The sequence below is a fragment of the Podarcis filfolensis genome (assembly GCF_964270895.1).
Source record: "Podarcis filfolensis genome assembly, chromosome: 15".
NCBI lineage: Eukaryota > Metazoa > Chordata > Lepidosauria > Squamata > Lacertidae > Podarcis > Podarcis filfolensis.
Window position 1 is genome coordinate 31,969,705 of NC_139618.1, and position 18,812 is coordinate 31,988,516.

An 18,812-nucleotide genomic window follows, 5' to 3' on the forward strand; every position below is an offset into this window, starting at 1 on the left:
TGAAAGGAAGACGGGGAAGCCTGCTATGGGAGATCAAGAGGGTTTTTGATGCAAAAACAACAACCCAACCCTTTCAGAGTTTATTAAATCAGAATACAAGGCCAAGCAAACCTGGCTTGTTGCAGCCAACTGGATGTCAGAACAGTCGTGCTCCCGCCACCAGGGTCTGTTGCAAACAAGTTCTTCTGTCGTGTTCTGTGTACAGCCTCCCAGATTCCCCCATCAGTCAAGGCTAACAATTTCGAATTTCCAGAGGGGTAGTAGCCGTGTTTTTCTACCGCAGCAGCAGTAACAACAAAGAGTCTTGTGGCACCTCAAAGACTTGCACGTGTATCACGGCATGTGCTTGAGGGTCTGCTTCAGCCAGGCGTTTACCCAAATTGGGGTGCTTGCTTCGTTCATCTGAGGAGGCAGACTCTAGCCCGTGAAAGCTTTATGGCACAACAAGAAATTTGTTAACAATTTAGGAAGCGGTACCTCAGGTTGAAACGCTGAAATTGTTCCAAGGTCCCTTCGCCAGAGCAAGTCTTGGAAGGCAAACTGAGCCACGGTCTTCAAGCTGATATTGGGAGGAGGTGTGTCATTTGTTTATTTTTGTTGCTGTTATTTGTATTTCTTACATGACCTTCACAAAAAAGGTCCAGGGCAAGTTACAGCATAAAAAAAACAACATAATAGAAACAGTAAAAAGAAAACTAAGTCAAACCATCAACCCCAAATCAATGACTCATGAGGGACATTACAGGGAGGGTACCAAAATCCATTCTTCTGTTTTCAATGATAGACGAACATGGGAAATCTTGAGTCTTACTCCCTGAAATGACCCCAACCATTTTCTATTGCTGCCCCTTATGCCTAGACCTGTCTCCCAGATCTCTTGATATGTTCACCCTATTTCCTTTTACGCTCCTCCTAAAGCTCATCTTTTCCAGGAAGGCTTTGGGCCATTCCCCTTGGTCCCTGTACCTTGCTGTAACTAAGCCAAAGTATGGGTAATTGAAATAACCACATCTCCTGCCTACCCATGTCTCCATTTCACCTCTCACAGGGGTGGTCAATGTTGGGCTCTCCAGATGTTGTTGGATTACAACGCCCATCAGCCCCAGCCAGCATGGCCAGAGGTGATGGGTGTTGTAGTCCGACAACATCTGGAGGACGCCTCCTCTATGGTTTCCCTGTGTTTGTTTTCAGATTGTAAACCTCTTTGGAGGAGAGTATGTCATACCTGCTCTTTGTTAAGTGTCATGTGGATGTCAGAACAATAGATCATGATTCATTTAGGATAGACCAATAGGCACGATAACCTAAAATGAGTTGCTTCACCAGCCACATTTGGATGTCAGCCTGTCAAGTCATACTCCCTGCCTCTCACAATCTACTGCCCTTATGGACTACAGCTCCCAGTATCCCTGAGATTGGCAATGCTGGTTGGGACTATGGGAACTGGAGTCCCAAAACATCAGGAGGGCACCTTGTTGAGGAAGGCCATCCTAAATTGTAACAAAAACGAGACCTGGATCTGAAGACAGGGGAACTTAGAACTGCTTTATAAGCCTTTTTGGCATATAAACAGCATATAAATTAAATTATTCTATTATTACAGTATTATATCCATAATTTATTGGCCCCTCCAATCCTCTTGCTGAGTCTAATCTGTTGACTTGGGGGTTTCTGCAAAATCATTTCCCAAATCTCGCCTCTGACACTGGGTTGCCCTAATCCGGCTGCTCTGCCCTCCTGGATTCAATCAAAGGAGGCGAATGGCATAGCAAAAGCTGAGCATTTCTGTATATGAAGTGTGAAGAGGATCTCCCATGGTTCAGTGACTCTCTGCTAACTCAGTGGGAAGGAAATGATAAACATACTAAAGAGCTGCTGATTTGGTGCTGTGTAAACTCAGCCTGACACCGTTTACTTTGCTGTCAGAAGCCCCTTCGCCTGGCGCAGAACAGAGCACTTTTCACGGGCAGGCAGCCCCCACAAGCAAGTGCAGGAGTTTCCCATGTCCACAGTTGTTAAGAAGAGCCCTGCTGGATCAGGCCAAAGGCACGTCTAGTCCAGAACCCTGTTCTCACCATGGCCAACCAGATGCCTCTGCAGACAGGACCAGAGTCAACATACCCTCCCCACTTGTGATTCCCAGCAACTGTTATTTGGAGAAATGCTTCTTCTGGCAGTGAACACTGCAGATCTTGGGAGGCAGAAGCAAGGAGAAAGCTATTTTTCCACTGCCAAGGCATCTTTCCCTGATTTTGAGCATGTTTTTCTGGCCTTTCTTTCTTGGAAAAAGTCACCAAGAGGTAAACATCAAGGGTGATATTTAACTAAATAGTTGTGCTAGCGCAAGGATTAACACAATGGGATTTCCCCCTTCGCCCCCCATGCATTCCCCATGCACTACCCAAATCTGTTCAGGATGGTTTGGGGAACTCAGATTTAGGGGGTGCATGGTGGGGGAGGAGAGGAGGAGACTGTTCCATTACGCAAGGAGAATTCCTTGTGCTGATGGGATGATCTGCCTAACCAGGACTTCTTCTTTTTTCAGCCAGAGCTCACAGGAGCTCAGCTCCGGTACCTCTCAGGTGGGTGCCATTGCCATTCTAATAGAACAAGAGAGAAATTCGTGGTGAGCTCTGACACCTCTTTTTCCAGAAAAATTGCACCGTGCCTAACCCTTAGCTGAACACAATCCCAAATAAACCAAGAGTCAAAACCCACCATAATAAATCTGTTTTTAAAGCATACAAAAACGAGGGGAATGATTCTGCACTGGAGACCAGTAAGGAGAGCCCTGAGATATCCATGAAAACAGTTGCATCAAATGACACCAGTCTCTGCTCTGCCCTTTGGCTCCTGGTCTCACCCTAGATTCTGCCCTCAGTCTGAAGAGGACTGGCAACCTACTACCCATGTTCTATTTGGGATAGCAGCTTGGTGGGGCACATGTAGTGATCCTCAGCACAGAATCCTACTGGTAGCTTATAGCTGAGCAGCATCTGCTGCAGACGATCTTCAAGGTTCTGGTCAAAGTCTGTTTGAGAAATTTGCAGTGATATAGGGTCTCCATGAAAACAGTAACCATGAAAGCACCTTCCTTCATCAGCCAGTCAGCATTCCTGTCCAGCAGAGAGAAGGTTATATTGGAAATAAAAAGGAATATATTGCTAGCTGTCTATCAACAGCAGTGTCTGGAATGCAAGCAGAAGACTCCTAGCAGGCTCCAAACCCTCCCTCTCTTTAACTCTGTAAAAGAAACAACAGATATCAAATCAATTTGCATATGCTTTTGTACTACTGCTTCTATTTGTTAAGGAGTGGGGAAAGTAGCATGCTTCCTCTCCTCTATCAACCCATCCACTACCTCCATTAAATGTCCTATACTCGTCCCTGATGGGTTTGATGAGTTCTTCGTTTCAGGCCATCAAATGAATTCACAGAACTCTGTGAACATTTTCAGTGATGGCCCCAAACACTTTCCATTTCCAGCTATTTTTCAGCACTTTGTGAAAACAGATGTGCATCTTAATTCATGTTGCTCTCAGTAACAGCATTGTGTTGGTCAAATCCTCTTATATGGCTATCATTGTGACATCATCCTACTCAACTGTATGAAGAACAAGTTGTTCAGCTGGACCATTCCATGCAACCACCAATAATCCGTATTCAAGAGCAGTAGGTTGACTAAGACCCACTTCCTTCCTTTTACAATACAGTGACAGATCCAGGTTTTTGATGCCCCCTGGACAAAGCATCTCCCATGGGTTTCAAGAAGAACTAGGTTACTATTTTTGTCAGGGTGCCTCTTGCTCAAGGTGCTTCCTGTTCACCTTCCTGTATTGCTGCTACTGTTGCTAAGAAAAGATTACTTGAGGAATATCTTCCAGTGGTTGACCTTGTAGCAACCACAACAAAGCAAGTGATGGTTTTCCCCCAGATTGATTTATCTGCTCATATTATGAGAAGTTCATCTCTCTCAAAACTTAGTACAAGGATAGCCAACAAGTCGCCCTCCAGATGTTGCTGTAGTACAAATCTCACTGTCTCTGGGGATGATGGGACTTGGAGGGCACCCCACTGGCCACCCCAACTTTAGAGACATCCTTGGTACAACATATAACACTCTTAAAAGTGAAATCTACATCTCAAGCCATCAGTAGTCCACCAATATCACTTCAGAGGCATCTGTGCAAGGTGGGCTATAATTATGAACCAGAATGGGTTTACTTTTCAGATTTCAGAAGCTCAGGAGAGATTTGTTACTAGAGTCTGGGATTGAAGTAGGATTTTCACTAATGGAGTGTAGAATTCACTCTCCCTCCCCCTTCGCTCATGGTTAAAATCCTTCTGGCTTAGTTCTGCTCCTTCTACCACCATCCACGTTCCTATGAGCCAAAAATGCATGAACTTTATGCTAATAGCTCAACTCTGGCTCCAATTTGAGACAAAGTTCTTGCAAGTCTGAGATGAAACACATGCCTTTCTGTCAGGCCGGTAATAAGAGGCAGAGAGGTCGGAGATGTCCCAGGGCAATCGGAAACTATTTGGAGTGAGAGGAAGGAAACAAGGCTGTGATGTCCAATTCTAGATGATAGGACAGATCCATACTTCCAACTATCCCAGTTGTCATTTCAAGCTAATATGGAACCAACATGTTATCTTGATGAGGCCTAGTCAGGTTTGGTTTGGTTTTGAACTCAAATTAGAGAAAGCAAGAACTTTTATTGTAAAAGTATTGTTGTGTTAGTAAGAGAATCCAATTCCAGCGCTCTCTCCAGAAAACTTGTCCTCTGAAGCCTCCTTTCATGAGCCCATACAAAAGTCCGAATAATCTGGGGCTGAACAGTCTAACTTTAGGGTGATTCAGTTGTTTATTCTCCATTCTGTCTGCCAAGCAATGAGGAGAATTTCACCTCACACCTACTCATTCGTGTAGAAGGTCTGGTAAAATAGGCATTCATATGAGCTCAAAGGTTCTGCAGAATCACAGGGAAACTTTGATTTGTCACGTGGTAAAGAACAGACAATATTTTTTTAAGATGCACCAAGATCCACCCAGTCAGTTGCTTTGACTCTTTCAAAACATGGTTGTGTTTAGCTCAGTGATGGGGAAACTACGGTCCTCCAGATATGGTTGGCCTTTAACTCCCATCATCTCTTACTATTAGCAATGCTGGTTAGGACTGATGGGGAGCAGGGGAGTCTGATAACTGGAGAGCCGCAGGTTCCCAGTCCCTGGTTTAAAAGATGACTGTTCTTCAAGAAAGCAATGAAACGTTCTGGGCTCATGAAAGCCTCATTAGAGCAGCACTCATTTCCAAGGCTCCTTGTTGGCCAGGGACAAGCTCACGTGTGTTTCCTCAAATGAAAGCAGCTTCTTTCATGATTATTTTTAAAGGAAGATATTGCTTCCTCCCAAAGGCAGAACCTGTTACTTGGCAAGAGTTCATACAGTCTGGATCTTTTGGAGGAAGAGACATCAGTTCCTGTAATACAAAAGGATTTTCCTCTCAACTTGTAATTGTCTTCTTGGAGAAGTCCTCTCCTCTTCTAAGTCATCATTGGGAAGAGAGCCATACACGGCATAGTGCCGGAGCATGTTCTCTGAAGATTTGAGCCCCATTCAAAAGTGTTAGATGTGGACTTGAGATGATGCATGGAGGACGGATGAGGATTGTGTGTGTAGGTGCAACAACGGAGTCCTGTTTACATGGAAAATATAATTCCTCCACCAAATGAAGGAAACGATGAAGCTGGCACACAAAGTCCTTCCTATAATTTCGGAGGAAAAGGTCACCAATTCTTTAATTGCAATATTTCTGCGGCTAGCCATTTCTTAGGAAACACGGGGAGTTTTGATTCCTTTATTGCAGGGGTGGCGAACTTCCAAGAGACTGCGATCTACTCACAGAGTTAAAAACTGGCAGTGATCTACTCCCTTTTTGGGGCTTCAGGTAAAAGTTGTTGAGCTTTTTTAGGGAGGAGGATAGCAATGTGTTTTAGGGGTGCAGGGCAAATATATAACTTTTTTAGCTTCTTTGGGGGGAGATACCAGTGATCTACCACAGACGTCCAGTGATCTACTTGTTCAACATGCCTGCTTTATTGTAAATGGAGCCTTGCTCTGTCTACTCAGAAGTCCCACTGTATTCAATGGAGCTTAATCCCAGGTAACTGGGTCAAGACTGGGCAGCTGTACACTGCAATCTGAAGTATTTTTACTGAGAACTAGGTCCCACTGAGTTCAGTATGATTTACTGTCTGGTATGTTCCTGATCATTCTCACAGTTTCTTCTTCTTCTTCTTCTTCTTCTTCTTCTTCTTCTTCTTCTTCTTCTTCTTCTTCTTCTATTATTTGAGTCTCCCTGACTCAAAGCAACTTACAGCTAAAATTTTATTTCATTCCATTTATCTGTGGGAGGTCTTGTACATGATCCATTCCATCACACAATATTTTTCTTTACAACCATCCCGTGAGGTAGGTGAGGCAGAGAGGTTGTAATTGGCTCAAGGTGACAGGTGTATCTGTGTATATGACGTCTATGTGTGTGGCAAGATCAAACGTGGGAGAAGCTTCCTGGTGTAGAATAGAACATCCCTCTTTTCATTGGGAAAATGTTGGAGGGTACATAAAAAGGACAGGCCTTTAAATTGTCCATCAGTGGTGAGCACCTGGGCAGCAGACTGAGCAGGAACAAGGGTTACCTGCTCACAGTCCTCCTCCGCACCGTAATGAGATCCATCTTTATTTCTAAATTTATCTTTGTACTTGTAGTACCTGTAGCAGCAAAACCAGATGCCTTCATCTGCCCCACCTGCAATAAACCATATCTCTACTGTATTGGTCTCTACAGACACAGCAGGCACTCTCCAGCAGTTTGGTTTGACCCCAGAAGACACACTCTTCCATTGCCTCTCAACGGAGGCCTTGTGAAAAGTGACCACCCCACCTCAATCTCAGAAACTCTTGTGTCTGAGAACACAGTTTCCAAGTCCGGATTTGGTTATGGCTGCCTATAGCTCCAGCCTAGCTGTGATGGTGCACACATTATAAATCCCACTCTGAAGACTTCAGGCCCATACAGAACCAGCAATTGATACAATCTGTTGTATAGCGTTGGTGGTATAGTGGTGAGCATAGCTGCCTTCCAATCTGTTGCATAAATTCCAGGAGGTAAACCACACGTGGAACGAGTCTGCCCATGAGGCTTGATGGAGGTAGAAACTGTCTCTCATGTCTTGTTACGCTGCCGTTTCTATGGGGATATACACTCTGTATTTATCACTCCTGTTATACAGAAATGTCCAAATGGGTCTGAACTTCAATGTCTAAAACTATTGGTAGAGGACAAGGATCTAGAGAGCACTCTAAGGGTGGCCAAATTCTGTGCGACTGCCATAAAACTTAGGGAACAAGCTGTACTACCAAAATGAGAATTTTAGGTTACATTTTAGTGATCAATATTTTATATATATTTTAACTGCCGCTATATCTGAATTGTCTCTGTTATATCCAACTGCAATTCAATGTATTCCTGTTGTGTTTTATGATTTTCCTGATATTGTAAGTGAGCTGGAACTGGTCTGTGACCGTAATAATAAAATTCTAAATTCCAGGAAGGCAATACCAATGGAGTACTTAAAGCATGCAGGTTGGATGTGCATTAGATACATGCCTAGGCTTTCAAAACCTCCCCATAGAAGCTGTATTCCTAAGGAAAGTGCATCCCTTCTTTTCCAGACCCAGTGGCCTGGCAATCACAAGCTATATCATGTAGCGCTAGTGCACTGATATACATAAAGTATCAGTACCAACACCTCCATGGATAGTAACACACATGGCTTCATTTGGCTGCATTTCCCACATAGGCATACCCGACTTCCTGTCCTAAGAATTCTGGGTAATATAATGTGGCATGTATTTCCTGCAGTAAGAAATACGAAACTGTCACAGTTGCCACAAGAGGGCATACCAACGACCTGTGTGCCTGTGCGCCTGAACATGACTTGTTCCGTTTGTTAATTAATGGCGTGAAGCTTGGGTAGATATCTCACTGGCTCAGATACAAACCCTCTGTTATTCTTTGTGTAAATGGGTTCAGCCTGCTAAGCCCCTGTTTAGTCACAGAATGGCCGGCTCTCACAACAGTCCTCCAGATGTGTCATAATAAGCTGCCATGAATGTGCAAGGAGGCAGCTGGGACAGCGTTAAATCAAAAAATAGCATGGTTTTGGAGTTCCAGCTCTTAGCTTTTGTGGTATTTTATTGCGGGCTTCTTTCTTTTTTTGGAGATGTGGTGGGGGGAATGATACATTTTACTCCAAGTGCATTGATTTAACAGGACAAAGATATCTCCTTTTAAAAAATGCACATTCTTCCCGTTTTCCCTCTAGAGTCTTATATAGGGGTGCAGCTGCTATATAGTCCCCTGAAGCGCATAAGAAGATGGAGGCCTTTTGGAAGGGAAGTGTCCAATTTCTGTGGCTCCCAGCTGAGAGCAGTGAGTCACTTCCTTGCAGGAGAGGAAAAGCAAAAAATCAGAGAGAGAGAGAGAGACAGAGAGAGAGAGAGAGCGAGCGCAAAGCATCCCAAACTAAAAGCAGGGTTATCATTTGGTTAACAAAATGGAAGCAAGTTGACAAGGTTTGTGGTTCAGCAAATCACAAGATAACCTACTGGCCGTATGCTAGTGTAGTTTTCTGTATTTCCATTTTGTTTGCAGATTGCAGCCTGTTTTTCCTTCCCAAGGCAGCTAACAAGAAAATGAGGGTGAGTGGTGAGGATGAATGCAAAATATCAAAATGATAGCAAACCCTCCAAGTGTCCCTATTTTCCCAGATTTACAGAAGCTGTCCCGGTTTCTGATTTGATCCCAGAATGTCCCAGTTTTCCTTAGGACGTCTCTGTTTTCATTAGAGGGTATGGAGTTATGCTATCCTTGAGCCAAGGAGATAAGTAACTATACAATCTTTAGAAGACATTTGAAGGCAGCCCTGCATAGGGAAGTTGTTTTTTTTTTTAATGTTTGATGTTTTATTATGTTTTTATATATGTTGGAAGCTGCCCAGAGTGGCTGGGGCAACTCATTCAGATGTGTGGGGCATAAATATAATAATGATCATCATCATCTATTATGTCTCAATTTTCATCAGAGAAATGTTGGAGAAATGTTGATATTCAGTGGGACAATCTATCAAAAAACAGAACCATTTTTAAAAACCAATTTTCATATCCAAACAGTACTGACAAATAAGTAAGTAAAACTGTTAACTCAGTGAGAGTGATTTCAATAACTCTTCTCATTAGCTGTAAAATTCAGCTAATTAGCAATAACTGTTCTGTCAACGTATACTATGAGACAATGATGAAACTGATACCCTCCTAGCTTGAGAACTCCAGGTTAAGTCCTACTTTACAGGGGACTGACTCCTATTTGAAGGGGCTGTGAAGTTGCCCATCACTTGGACAGCAAAGGGAGCAGGAACACAGATCACATCATCACAGTCTGATCCATTTTGCCATTTCTGCATCATCCATCAGTTTAATCTTCTCTGGTAGAGACTGTGCCTTCTTTCCAACTGTAGTTTCTTAAGAGTGTTGAGCAGGGGGAGGCAACCTAAGGCCCGGGGGCCGGATGCGGCCCAATCGCCTTCTCAATACGGTCCGTGGACTGTCCAGAAATCAGCATGTTTTTACATGAGTAGAATGTGTGCTTTTATTTAAAATGCATCTCTGGGTTATTTGTGGTGCACAGGAATTTGTTCATTATTTTTTTCAAAATATAGTCCGGCCCACCACATGGTCTGAGGGACGGTGGACCAGCCCACATCTGAAAAATATTGCTGACCCCTGGTGTTGAGAATAATTAAAAAAGTAAAGGGACCCCTGACCAGTAGGTCCAGTCATGGCCAACTCTGGGGTTGCAGCGCTCATTTCACTTTATTGGCCGAGGGAGCCGGCGTACAGCTTCCGGGTCATGTGGCCAGCATGACTAAGCCGCTTTTGGCTAACCAGAGCAGCGCACGGAAACGCCGTTTACCTTCCCGCTGGAGCGGTACCTATTTATCTACTTGCACTTTGACGTGGTTTCGAACTGCTAGGTTGGCAGGAGCAGGGACCGAACGAGAGCTCACCCCATCACGGAGATTCAAACCTCCGACCTTCTGATCGGCAAGTCCTAGGCTCTGTGGTTTAACCCACAGCGCCGCCTGCGTTCCTCTGAGAATAATTAGGCGACCTATTCCTTTCCCAGAGTGGATTTACAGTACAATCAATCCCTAGTCTCAGGGAATTCTGGGAATTGCAGCTCTGGAAGGGGAAAATGTGTTCCATAACAATTCTCTGCACCTGCGATAAACTACAGTACCATTACAGTTGAAAGCAGTATGATCCTTCTTTAGATGTATAGTGCAGGTGGGACCGTACTGGACTGATAACTGATTCTTACTTCATCCCTAGTGATGGGGCATGATCTTACACTATACCTGAGGGTAGCAAGTAAACTTAGGAGACAAAGGGTAGTCCCCATGACTTACACACAGCTCCGTCCTGCAACACCTCACCTATGCTCCCCAACACCACCTAGGCAGCTGCCTCAGCCTCATTGCACCTACCTAATGGTAGGACCGGCCCTCTCCTGCCAAAAAGGAATGAAAACATTAAGGAAATTGACAACTCAGAATAGTAACACTTGAATCTCAGAATAGTAACACTTTGGGTCGATAAGAGAGCTGCGATATTGTCACGCCTACACGTTTCATTTAAAAAGAGAAGGGCAAATCACAAATGGAACAATTTGCTAATGGGACTCATGGGATTTTTGCAAACAGCAGCCGAGGAAGTAAACCTAAGTCTTTGGAATGAACCACTTCAGAATGCAGGTGGAGGTGGGGAAACATGACAAAATGTTTCCCCATGGAAAGGAGTCTGATACACAGAAAACTAACCTTTCTGGAAGATGATTAGGCTACAAACCCTTCTCCCGGATGTCTGGTTTTCTGTGTTCAGGAAAGAAGGGGAGTTGGGGATATGGAGAAGCATTTAGTTACACGAGCCCCCCTCCCAATGTGAAGTAGTACAGTCCAGACAAAGATTGACTATGCCGTCTGCTGTTTGTGAAAACTAGGCTGTAGTTAATCTTTGGAGTAGGAAAATACATTCCCCCCCTTGCTTCCTAATGAGAAACACAAACTCAGCATTCAGGGGGACAGACAGTTGTTCCAAATCCAGGAAAATGAAGCGGAGGAAGAAGGAAAGAGAAAACACGCAATGGAATTGGGGGCTGGGAAGCAGAGATTGTAGCTCTGAGTAAACTGTTGATTAAAAAAAATGCAATAAATGAGTGATGGCGTCAGACCCAGGAGAGGTGCAGAAGGAAAATTGAAAATGAGCAGGCTCTTTCCTAAGTAAGGACAGCTGCCGAGGGTGGAATGGGAACAGCATTTTAATAAACAGTCAAGGTACAACACCTGGGAGCAGATCAGAGGCGCAGAATCCATTGGGTTGGGGGGCGAAGGGAATGTGACTCTCAGCCCAAATGAGAAGAGAGCAGGAAGCCTTTAGGAATATATTTATGTAGACAAACCTTTTATTTGTCTACATTTGCGAGAAGTAGTTCCTTTAGGGCGGCAGCACCTGTGCTCTGAGAACTCCTTGCCTGCGGAGATTAGGCAGACACCTTCACTAAACTGCTTTGGAAGCCTGCCAAAAACCTTTTCTCTTCCATCAAGCCTGTCTGGACACATGATCTAGTTGCATTTGTTTTAAATTTTCATTTGCTTGTTTTAAAAAATGAGGGTTTTATGTATATTTGTTTTTCATTAGTTTGTGGGTTTGGGTTAGGTTTATATATATATATAATTGTGCTTGGAAAATTTATTTTTGAGCAAGCGGTTTATACGTTTTCTAAATAAATAAATATTGCAAAATACTGTTTGATTGTTTTTTTAAGAAAGCTTTGTGCATTGCTATCATGGAGACTCAGCTGAGTCTCTCAGCTGAGTCTACTTCAGAGGATTGTTGTGAGGATACAATGGCCGAAGGTGGGGTGGATTGTAGCCAACTAAGCTCTACTCAGGGAAGACCCATTGAAATGAATGAGCCAAAGTTAGGCCCGATCTCCACTATACATACTAGACACCAGCCAGCTTTCAACCATGGATAGCCTTCAAGCTATGATCCCGCTCAGCGAGTCAACTTGACTTATTATCACTCTATAGCAAGGTTGTCCAGTGTGCAAACCAAGGGCCACATGCAGCCACCGAGGCCTTTTTGGGCAGCCCTCAGCAACAGTTGATGCCCCCACCCCTGCCCTTGTGCTGCCTTCTCCAATCCAGATAATGGAGGCACTGGGCTTTGGGAGGGAAGCGTGAGGGCTCTGACAGGGTCTCAGAGTCCTCCATCCTCCTTCCTAAAGCCTAGTGAGTGCTTTCCCAGCTTTGGGAAGGAGGTGGGTGGGTTCTCGGACCCTGCCAATTCTAGGACCCTAATAAACCCCCGTGTTGCAAAAAGAATTTCAGCAATGTCTAGGCAACACGATGACCATCTACATACGCAATAGACAATCTTTTATAGGATTCCTTCAAACCATAACAAGTCCAAAATGAAATCTTTAGTCTCAAAGTCTCTGAAAATCTTTAAATGAAGCGAGGTATCTGACTTTGTACGATGAAAAACAAGCTGTGAAGCTTTGTGTATTCAGCAAATATGATGTCCAACACTGAACAGTGATTCCGGATATTGACTACTGTTTCGTAGAATTCTTCGTCAGCGTGGTAGGAGGATATAGAATTGCTTCATAAACCCACCTTATTTCAAATGAATGTATGTAAATGAAAATATCAAATGCTGTGGAAAAGTGCTCATGTAATAATGTAGTCACTGCTCATTTACCTCGCTTCATTTAAAGATTTTCAGAGACTAAAGATTTCATTTTGGACTTGTTATGGTTTGAAGGAGTTCTATAAAAGATTGTCTATTGCGTATGTACATGGGCATCGTGTTGCCTAGGCATTGCTGAAATTCTAGAACCCTGCCAGAGCCTCGCGCTACTTTCCCAAAGCCCTGTGCCTTATCTGGCTTTGGGAAGGCAGTGTGAGGGCTGGGGCAGGAGTTATATTTTGGCCACACTCCCCTCCTTCCGTGTGACAAGGAAGGGTGTGGCCCACAGGTTCCATGTAGAAATACTCTTGAAGCCCACTTGGTATAAGAGGTTGGCCCACCCTGCATTATAGCATCCTCTAGCCAGAAGATTGCCTCCATCCATCCAGCAGCAGAGCAAGCTCAATGGGTGCCTGGTTGGTGCGCATGCCCAGGGGTGTGCCCAGCCACCCTTGGGGGTGGGGCCAGCTGCCCGCAGGGTGGGGCCAGCCAGGGCAGTATGCTCCGTGGGGCCTCTGAGGAGTCCGCCTGCCTCCTCCCACTCAGCCACCCTACAGCTGAGGGGGAGGCAGTGGGTGGACCGTTTGGGGCAGCGCAGAGCCTGAGGGCGCCCAAGCCACCGCGTCACTCCCAGGAGAAATGCGTGGCTCAGGCGCGCTGCAGGCCCCGCAGTGAATGCCGCCTGGCATTTTGTCACCCCCCTCAGTGGTGACACCCAGGGTGACCCGCCCCCACCACACCCTCTTCCTCCGCTCCTGCATCCATCTGCCAATCTACCTTCTCCAAGTGGAAGAAGTCAAGGCAACATCACAGCTGTTGCTGTTTTGCTGTTAGGGAAGAGGAAAAGGTTCGCCTTTATATCCACTCAGTTGCCATGTTCTCTTGTGACATCACACATAGTCTGTAGCCAACAGCAGTAGCTTGTGAAGCATCATCATAATCTCATACCTCACAATTGCTGGTTTGGCTCAATAGTGATTTGGTATGGCTGCATACCAGGGCTGGTTGAGGGTTTGAGAGAAAGGGGAGCAGCCAACATGACTCTTGTCTTTGTACAGTATGATATTCCACCTATGCAAAAGCTAGAGGTTTCTACACCCCACATCTTTCAATTCGCTTACACAAGAAGAATCATCAAAGTTCAAGAAAACATTCTACCAGAAGAAAGCACATAAAGGTGTGCTGGAGCAGACTTTGATATTTCAAATTTCAGTGGTGCCCTGGCATGGCCTAAATCTTTTCCCTCCCCACTTCTTGGCTTCTGTTCTACTCAGTTCACTATGTCATAGCTGCAACACCCTGCAATGCCCCCCTGGGCTCTGTGTTCAGTGGGGCAGAACTGGTCTCCTGCCCTAAATCCAGCGCTGGAGTGTGGAGTAAAGGAGGGGAAGGACCTGGAGAGCGTCTGGAGGGCTGTACTTATCTCATGGGCTGGAGGTTCCTCAGCCCTGGCATAAAAGCCAAGGGTTATCTCCAACAATTATTGTATTCAGAGTAGACCTATTGAATCAATAGACAGCTAGACTGGTGACTGGGAGTGGCCACCGAGACCATATAACACCGGTCCTGAAAGATCTTCATTGGCTCCCAGTATGTTTCCAAGAACAATTCAAAGTGTTGGTGCTGACTTTTAAGGCCCGAAATGGCCTCAGTCCTGTATACCTGAAGGAGTGTCTTCACCCTCATCATCCAGCCCAGACACTGAGGTCCAGTGCCGAGGGCCTTCTGGCGGTTCCTTTGCTGCGAGAAGTGAGGTTACAGGGAACCAGGCAGAGGGCCTTCTCGGTAGTGGCGCCTCCCTGTGGAATGCCCTCCCACCAGATGTCAAGGCAATAAATATTCAGTTGGAAGCCGCACAGAGTGGCTGGGGAAACCCAGCGAGATGGGTGGGGTATAAATAATAAAAAAAATTATTATTATCATTATCATCATCATCATCATTAACTTGAATCCATTGATTTCAGTGGGTCTATTCTGAGTATGAAGTATTTGTCTATCCAATTATTAAAAACAACAGAATGCAAAGACGCTAAAGAATTAAAACAAAGGAGAAGGCTAAAATCCTTAGCCTGAGGACAATTTCAGCTAGGATTGCAGGTCAGGTGTATTCCTTAGCCCAAACCAGACCTAGGGGTGGGCCTTGGCGCTGTCATTAAGTACAGCACCCGAGCAGGGAGAACAGGGGACCTTGCCACCTACACTTGTTGTGAACTGCTCTTGTGAACAGCCACTGTTAATAATCCTGCCCAGGAAACTTCGTCATGCACCAAGTTAGGGATGAATAGAAGTCCCCATTTGTTTCTTTGGGGTTATTTTTGCAGATGGTGCATAAATCATTTTGAGCTACCCCCTTCCCCCGTGCTTTTGAATGAAGCTCCACTGACATGCAGCAAAAAAATAAATAATTGAGGTGTGGTGAATCTGTGTCCTCTGATTTCCTTGGTTGGAGGAGGGGGGAAAAATTAAAGCCACAATATTATTCTTACCTAACCTGCAGTGCATAAGGCTTGTGCAGAAACGTTAGATTAATCTGCATTGCCTATGCCGTCAGAGGAAATTTATTTGAAATGTCTGCATTCAAATATTAATAAAGCTTGCTTGCTTAGGAATATATTTTCCATGGTGCTGTGCTGTAAAAGGCACCTTGCGTGTCATTGCCATTGCTTTAAAATATATATAAAGGGATTTTAAAGTGGAAAAAATGAATAATTTTAACTTTATAAGGCTGCACAACATATATAAAGTATGCAACCGGGGGGAAAAGAGAGATTCCATTGTCTAATGTATACAGCTTTAAAATAGATTTAAGCAATTCTTGCCAGACTTTCCGAAAGTACTCTTTGTTCAGCAGGGAAAAAAATACAATGGTTGATGTGGTGGGATGGTTTCTGCCCAGAATTGTGAGATAGAGCTTGATACCTTTTGTTTTATCTGTCTGTCTATGTATCTTTCAAAAATTCCTCTAGTAATGAGCTCAGGTGGTTGAGTGCTAACTAAGAATGGGAAGAACTTCAATTTGGCTGGCATTTTAATTCACACTTCCAAAACAATATGTAAAAAGAAACACAGTAAATCCTTTGAAAGTCTCTAAATTTTCTGATGTTGTTCTCAACCCAACGCAAGTGTAAGAAAATGAGTAAACTGGGGAAATTTTGCATTGAAATGCATATATTAAAAATTACACATTTTTGAAGTGGTTTTCATTGATGGGGTTAAAATATTTTTTGGGGTGCCATATTTTTTATCATTATTCTCATTATTAGGGTTTTGTGGTTGCTCTGTTGTATTTATTGCTGCTAAACTGATTAAGAAAAAGATTTAAGTTGCTGCTTTAATTTACGTTGTTATTTGCTAGCCACCTTGGGCTCATTGAGGCAAGGTGGGGTATAAATGGCTTTAATAGATTTTTTTAAAAAATGCTACCGTGAGAAACTCTTGTTTCATCTCCTTTCCTGGAAATTGCTCCCCATACTCCCAAATGTGTCTTAAAACATGAACACAGAGAGCAGAAAGTGTCTTGGTATACCTACCCAAGCCTTTGCGCTTTCACTAGTGAGCTCTGGATGTGATGTGGAAAAGAAGCAAATTGACCAGTTGCTTATTAAGTAAGTTCATATCCACATCATCCATTTAAAGCACCCTGGGTACCATTTTAACAGCCATGGCTTCCCCCAAAGAAACCTGGCAACTGTGGTTTCCTAAGGAGCTCCCAGAGCTACAATTCGCAGCACCCGTAACAAACTTCCTTTTCCCAGGATTTGCCATGACTGTTAAAGTGATTCAGTTGTGCTTTAGACGGATTGTGTGGCAGGATCAGGCTACAGTTCCCAACAACGCTGATCGCTGGCTATTCTGACTGAGGCTGATGGGACTTGTAGTCCAACAATATCTGGATGGCATCATGTTGGCTACCCCTGAGTTATGGAGTAGGGCCAGTAAGCAGATCACCAAATTATTTCTTGCAGGGAGGTCACTTGTAATTTTTCTTTTAAAAAATCATGAATGGTTTTAATGCAACCTCTTATGACTGATATTAGGTTCATGGAGCTCATCTTTCTTGCTGGGACCTAGTTCTTTGATCACGCAACCTGAATTCTGCTCTTGCCATAAAATTATACAATGGAGGTTGTACTTAATAGGCACATATTCAATTGTTCACCTTCTGACATCAGACCAAACATCTCTCTGGTCCAGCCATGTCCATTGCCACGTCCCTGAGAGTTTACAAGTACAGCATGGTATAGATACCCCCTGTGTCTGTATGAGGCCAGATGTTTACTGCTTTTGTACACAGAAGTTCGTTCTTAGCATTTGTGATGCTTCTACAGATTACTTTTGCCTAAAAAGAAAGAGAGCGCAAAGGATTTCAGCCTCTGATGGTTTCAGTTACGGGCTTATGTTTCTGCGTATCTTGCAAGTCATGCGCACCACACCTCTTTGTTTTCTCATTTCTTATGACAGTATTCTCCTGTCTGTATTTTATCACAGATATCTGAATAAGGTGTTTCATCATTTCTGCTTGTGAAGGTAACATCCCATGCCAATCTTGGTTCAGTTCGGTTTTCGTGCATTTGTCTCATGAAGTTTTGTTCTCTTTCTAAAATTCAATAAAAAATTATTTTTAAAAAACGGGTTTGAACTACCAGCTCTCCCACTGAAAGTTTAAACCCAGCAGTAAAAAAGGGAACTTCTCCTAAACTCAAGACATCTTTGAGAGCAAGGCATCCATATATATATATATATATATATATATATATATATATATATATATAATGTATTATTGTTTCCTGCTCCCCAGACATACCTGGAGCCTCTGAACACCAGTTGCTGGGAACCACATTTTGTGCGCATTTTATTCCCTAGCCTGGAGAAGCCCTTTGATTTCAACGTGTCTACTCTGATGATGGCTAACGGATATCAAACATTATTTCTAAATTTGCACCTGTACATAGAAAGTAGTACATGCAAACTTTATGCATCTCTGTGCCCTCATTTGCCCTCTTTTAGGGTGGGGGGCGATATGTTTACTCTCTCTTTAGCAGTGCCTATGTGGTCACTGTAATACAGAGTGGCTGGTACTACTTTGGATTGAAAAGCTGAAGAAGAGAAGTCAGACTGAAGCAGAAATTTCAGGGGGCCTTGGCCAGAAAATCCAACCTGACACTGATTATCTGAAGAATGCTTTGAACCGGAGGTCCTGGAAACTAATTCTCTGCCCTGCCCAATGGAATGTGGCTTTGGCCAGGATCAGGAGAGTATTTCAGATAAAGTCTTGCTCCTCAGAAATAATCTGGCCTTGGTGCTCACAGTCCTCATTTAAACCCAGTCAATATAACAGAAATGCAACTTCCATGAGCATCAAACCAACACGATTGTTTCAGAGTGATCTGTACCTTGAATATAGCAATTAGCTGGCAGATGGTTCAGATTTCCCTTTCTGAAGGCAGGGAGAGAAGTCCACTGTTGAAGAGGACAGGTTGACCTTGCAAGCCTCCTGCCTATGACTACAGAAAGATCTGCAGCTTGTGCTTTATCAACATCTATCTGTACTCCAGTGTTGGAGGTCCAAATGAGGAATGCTGGGGAGTGCCAGCGATATGCCAGAGTCATGCCAGAAGAGGCCGTGCATCTACAGGATCCAAACCCCTCTCATTCCCCCTGCACAGACCCTGAATGAGGGTAAAAAAAATTCACCTGGTGTAGTTGGTGTAGTTTATTTCTTTCGTATTGATCCAAAAGCAAGGGTGGGGGTACTTGTCCTGGATAAATTAGCGCTGTGCCAAAATCCGCCTTCTCAGACATCTCAGACATTTCTTCCTTCCTTTCTGAGGCTTCTCCAAAAAAACTGGCCTCATGGTCAGGATACTTGGGATTTGCAAGGTGGCTGAGGGTGGTGTGTGTTTTCCTTCCAGCAAGCATTTATCTATGACTCTGC

General features: G+C 44.0%; 3 long non-coding RNA genes across 3 annotated transcripts; 1 reads left to right on the forward strand and 2 right to left on the reverse strand.

Moving 5' to 3' along the window:
* Positions 1-67: 67 nt before the first annotated feature.
* On the reverse strand, positions 68-13,731 carry LOC310749925. The gene is made up of 3 exons (XR_014541872.1): positions 13,655-13,731; positions 10,556-10,634; positions 68-417 (listed from the first exon to the last, which is right to left on the reverse strand). It is a non-coding gene; the product is annotated as an uncharacterized lncRNA (long non-coding RNA).
* Positions 2,716-9,041, reverse strand: LOC310749927. The gene is made up of 2 exons (XR_014541874.1): positions 8,675-9,041; positions 2,716-3,243 (listed from the first exon to the last, which is right to left on the reverse strand). It is a non-coding gene; the product is annotated as an uncharacterized lncRNA (long non-coding RNA).
* Positions 3,263-5,742, forward strand: LOC310749926. The gene is made up of 2 exons (XR_014541873.1): positions 3,263-4,191; positions 5,419-5,742. It is a non-coding gene; the product is annotated as an uncharacterized lncRNA (long non-coding RNA).
* Positions 13,732-18,812: the final 5,081 nt, after the last annotated feature.